This window comes from Saccoglossus kowalevskii, chromosome 11, assembly GCF_978046115.1.
Source record: "Saccoglossus kowalevskii chromosome 11, keSacKowa6.1, whole genome shotgun sequence".
NCBI classification, from domain to species: Eukaryota; Metazoa; Hemichordata; class Enteropneusta; family Harrimaniidae; genus Saccoglossus; species Saccoglossus kowalevskii.
The window spans coordinates 34,567,095-34,572,094 of record NC_140651.1 but is presented as its reverse complement, the minus strand read 5'-3'; the positions used below and the strand labels follow the sequence as shown (position 1 = coordinate 34,572,094).

Genomic DNA, 5,000 nt, shown 5'->3' with positions numbered 1-5,000 from the left:
AGGCACCATCTCTCGGTGTGACAACTGGGGTGCCCTTCCCTTTTTTCTACCCCCAGCGATTTCCAGCATTTACGCACCATATATAAGAGAGGGAGTCGGAAGGAAGGGCACTCGGAGAGCGCAAATCGGCGGGGCGTGCGCCAACTCTCCTGGACTCGGCGCGAGTTGCCTGGGACGAGGCACCATCTCTCGGTGTGACAACCGGGGTTCCCTTCCCTTTTTTCTACCCCCAGCGATTTCCAGCATTTACGCACCATATATAAGAGAGGGTGTCGGGAGGAAGGGCACTCGGAGAGCGCAAATCGGCGGGGCGTGCGCCAACTCTCCTGGACTCGGCGCGAGTTGCCTGGGACGAGGCACCATCTCTCGGTGTGACAACTGGGGTGCCCTTCCCTTTTTTCTACCCCCAGCGATTTCCAGCATTTACGCACCATATATAAGAGAGGGTGTCGGAAGGAAGGGGCACTCGGAGAGCGCAAATCGGCGGGGCGAGCGCCAACTCTCCTGGACTCGGCGCGAGTTGCCTGGGACGAGGCACCATCTCTCGGTGTGACAACTGGGGTGCCCTTCCCTTTTTTCTACCCCCAGCGATTTCCAGCATTTACGCACCATATATAAGAGAGGGTGTCGGAAGGAAGGGGCACTCGGAGAGCGCAAATCGGCGGGGCGTGCGCCAACTCTCCTGGACTCGGCGCGAGTTGCCTGGGACGAGGCACCATCTCTCGGTGTGACAACTGGGGTGCCCTTCCCTTTTTTCTACCCCCAGCGATTTCCAGCATTTACGCACCATATATAAGAGAGGGAGTCGGAAGGAAGGGCACTCGGAGAGCGCAAATCGGCGGGGCGTGCGCCAACTCTCCTGGACTCGGCGCGAGTTGCCTGGGACGAGGCACCATCTCTCGGTGTGACAACTGGGGTGCCCTTCCCTTTTTTCTACCCCCAGCGATTTCCAGCATTTACGCACCATATATAAGAGAGGGAGTCGGAAGGAAGGGCACTCGGAGAGCGCAAATCGGCGGGGCGTGCGCCAACTCTCCTGGACTCGGCGCGAGTTGCCTGGGACGAGGCACCTTCTCTCGCTGCGAGGGGGTGCCCTTCCCTTTTTACAACTCCCAGCGATTTCCAGCAATTACGCACCATATATAAGGGAGGGTGCGGATGGAAGGGCACTTGGATAGAGAAATCAGCGTGTCCTCCTGCAACTCTCCTGGACTCGGCGCAGCGTCCTTGGGACGAGGTGCTGACTTGCGCTAGGGGTGCCCTTCCCTTTTTTCAACCCCCAGCGATTTCCAGCAATTACGCACCATACATAAGAGAGTGGTCTTGTCTGAGCTTGTCTGAAAAGTCAGGATCAGCGGACTCTCTCCCACTTTGCCTGGGCTCGGGCCACGACTGCTGCCAAGCTGTCGCGACTGCCCGCGCCTACCACTTTCAAAGTCGGACATCGCACCAGCTCGCCCCGGCGAACAGTGCCAATCCGCAGCAGCACTCGTCTCGGCGTTTCTCAGGCGTTTCTCTTCTCGACGACAGCCTACGCTGTGTGTCTCTTTATCACACACTCTCATCGCACTTGGGACGACGTCTTAATTAATTTAATTATTATTAACGTCGCTCCGTCGAGCTTGAGAGAGGGGGTCGTGCCTTCTTACAAAATCGGATGCCTCTCGGTAGGCAAAGAAACTGCAAACCTCCGCCCGGTCGTCCGCTGGCGGGTCGGTCTCCTGCGAATAACAGGTTTCCGAAGCTACCTGGTTGATCCTGCCAGTAGTCATATGCTTGTCTCAAAGATTAAGCCATGCATGTCTAAGTACGAGCCTCGGTACACGGTGAAACTGCGAATGGCTCATTAAATCAGTTATGGTTCCTTTGATCGTTACCCCTTACTTGGATAACTGTGGCAATTCTAGAGCTAATACATGCCTACCTCGGCGCTGACCTCGCGGGATGCGTGCTTTTATTAGGACCAAGACCGACCCGGTGTCCTGCCTCCTTCGCGGGTGGTGGGCCCGGTCCTCCTGGCGAACTCTGGATAACTTGGCGGATCGCACGGCCTCTGCGCCGGCGACGAATCTTTCGAGTGTCTGCCCTATCAACTTTCGACGGTACGTTATGCGCCTACCGTGGTGGCAACGGGTAACGGGGAATCAGGGTTCGATTCCGGAGAGGGAGCCTGAGAAACGGCTACCACATCCAAGGAAGGCAGCAGGCGCGCAAATTACCCATTCCCGACACGGGGAGGTAGTGACGAAAAATAACGATACGGGACTCTTTGGAGGCCCCGTAATCGGAATGAGCACAGTCCAAATCCTTTAGCGAGGATCCATTGGAGGGCAAGTCTGGTGCCAGCAGCCGCGGTAATTCCAGCTCCAATAGCGTATATTAAAGCTGCTGCAGTTAAAAAGCTCGTAGTTGGATCTTGGTCCGCGGGCGGGCGGAAGTTCTCCGTACGAGTGGGTCTTCGCTGCCCGTCCCGGACTCTCCTCCGGTCCTCTCCCGGTGCTCTTGGTTGAGTGTCGGGGGCGGCCGGAACGTTTACTTTGAAGAAATTAGAGTGTTCAAAGCAGGCCGCCACGCCTGGATAGTCCAGCATGGAATAATGGAATAGGACCTCGGTCCCATTGCGTTGGTCTTAGGAACGCGAGGTAATGATCGAGAGGGACTGACGGGGGCATTCGTATTGCGGCGTTAGAGGTGAAATTCTTGGATCGTCGCAAGACGGACGACTGCGAAAGCATTTGCCAAGAATGTTTTCATTGATCAAGAACGAAAGTCGGAGGTTCGAAGACGATCAGATACCGTCCTAGTTCCGACCGTAAACGATGCCGACTGGCGATCTGCCGGCGTTACTCTCTAGACCCGGCGGGCAGCCTCCGGGAAACCAAAGTCTTTGGGTTCCGGGGGAAGTATGGTTGCAAAGCTGAAACTTAAAGGAATTGACGGAAGGGCACCACCAGGAGTGGAGCCTGCGGCTTAATTTGACTCAACACGGGAAAACTCACCCGGCCCGGACACGGCGAGGATTGACAGATTGAGAGCTCTTTCTTGATTTCGTGGGTGGTGGTGCATGGCCGTTCTTAGTTGGTGGAGCGATTTGTCAGGTTGATTCCGATAACGAACGAGACTCTGGCTTGCTAAATAGTCGTGCGACCCTTAACGTGTCGGCGACCGACTTCTTAGAGGGACAAGCGGCGTTCAGCCGCCCGAGATTGAGCAATAACAGGTCTGTGATGCCCTTAGATGTCCGGGGCCGCACGCGCGCTACACTGAAGGGATCAGCGGGTGTCGCCTCCCTGGCCGACAGGACCCAGGCAATCCGATGAGCCCCCTTCGTGCTAGGGATAGGGAATTGTAATTATTTCCCTTGAACGAGGAATTCCCAGTAGGCGCGAGTCATAAGCTCGTGTCGATTACGTCCCTGCCCTTTGTACACACCGCCCGTCGCTACTACCGATTGAACGGTTTAGTGAGATCTTCGGATCGGCACGCGGCGGGGACTGGTTCTGCCGGCCTCGCTCGCGCGCCGAGAAGACGATCGAACTTGATCGTTTAGAGGAAGTAAAAGTCGTAACAAGGTTTCCGTAGGTGAACCTGCGGAAGGATCATTACCGTCTCGAAGAGGAGAGATGCTTCTCTCACTTTTCTCGCCACGTCACCGTCGCCTCCTCGGTCGGTCGGTCAGTCAGTGGTGGTCGGCTGGTCAGTGGTGCGCGATTGACTTCGTTCACCGCTTCCTCCTCCTCCACCGCTGCTGCTGCTGTCGAACAGGAGGCAGGGCCGAATCAGCGTGAATCTCTCGGTTCCGCGAGCGGTCTGCGTGCTCTGCGATTGCGTCTCGTTGCGGGGAGTACCCGTGTGGTCCGGGCCTTTTCTCGAGAGGGCCTGGCGGGTCACCGTCGAGGGGACGGTGCATCTCGGTTTGATGCGGAGGTCGTGTTCGTTCGTTCGATCGATCGATCGACGAGCTCCCGCTCCCCGTGTTTTATTTGTTTGTTGTCTCTCTCGGGTTTTGCTACTTCATATTGAACGAAACGAAATAACACCGACAATTCTCGGCGGTGGATCACTCGGCTCGTGCGTCGATGAAGAACGCAGCCAGCTGCGTGAACTAGTGTGAATTGCAGGACACATCGATCATCGACACTTCGAACGCACATTGCGGCCCCGGGTTTCATGCTCGGGGCCACGCCTGTCTGAGGGTCGGCGACAGTTCGTAAGGGCGATCGCGCCGTTCTCGGTTGTCCGGTCTGGTCTGCTCGCGGGATTCTTCCTGCCTGCCTGAACCACGACCGACCGACCGTGGACTGGTGCGCAATTGGCGGACGCTGAGCTATCGCGGGGCGCGGCAACGGCGGTTTGGGCGAGGCGAGGTGGAGCAAGTAGGGCACCGTTCCTTCTTTCTTCCCTCGTTCTCTTCCTTCCTCTTGCCGGCTTGGTGCCTGCGAGCGCTATAGGAGACGAGGCCCGACGCTGGGGACACGTCGCACCCGACCGTCTCCGCGTCGCACACTGCCTCTCCTTTCCATCTCTCGGCTCCCGATATAAGGCACCGGGGATGCGTTGGGCGAGTCAAGTGCGACGCGACGTGACGACGCGGTGTGGTTTTATTTCACCCAACGCTCACCGTATTCGATTCGATTCGATTCGATTCACCCAAGCGACCTCAGATCAGACGTGACTACCCGCTGAATTTAAGCATATCACTAAGCGGAGGAAAAGAAACTAACCAGGATTCCCCCAGTAACGGCGAGTGAAGCGGGAAGAGCCCAGCGCCGAATCCCCTCGTCCTTGTAGCGGCGGGCGGGAACTGTGGCGTAAGGAAGTGCCGGTCGGTGCGTCGTCCCAGGGCGCCCAAGTCCTCCTGATCGAGGCCTTGCCCAGAGCGGGTGTCAGGCCCGTGAGGGCGCCGGGCCCGCGCCGTCGGAGGCTTCCGGGAGTCGGGTTGTTTGAGAATGCAGCCCAAAGGTCGGTGGCAAACTCCATCGAAGGCTAAATACTGGCAC

At 57.5% G+C, this 5,000-nt stretch overlaps 2 non-coding genes and 1 pseudogene across 2 annotated transcripts; all 3 read left to right on the top strand.

Moving 5' to 3' along the window:
• Positions 1-1,745: 1,745 nt before the first annotated feature.
• On the top strand, positions 1,746-3,605 carry LOC146737167 (small subunit ribosomal RNA). The gene has a single exon (XR_014931023.1). It is a non-coding gene; the product is annotated as a small subunit ribosomal RNA (ribosomal RNA).
• Positions 3,606-4,044: 439 nt separating this feature from the next.
• On the top strand, positions 4,045-4,200 carry LOC146737166 (5.8S ribosomal RNA). The gene has a single exon (XR_014931022.1). It is a non-coding gene; the product is annotated as a 5.8S ribosomal RNA (ribosomal RNA).
• A 455-nt stretch (positions 4,201-4,655) lies between these two features.
• Positions 4,656-5,000, top strand: part of LOC146737165 (large subunit ribosomal RNA) — an 8,113-nt pseudogene continuing 7,768 nt past the window's right edge.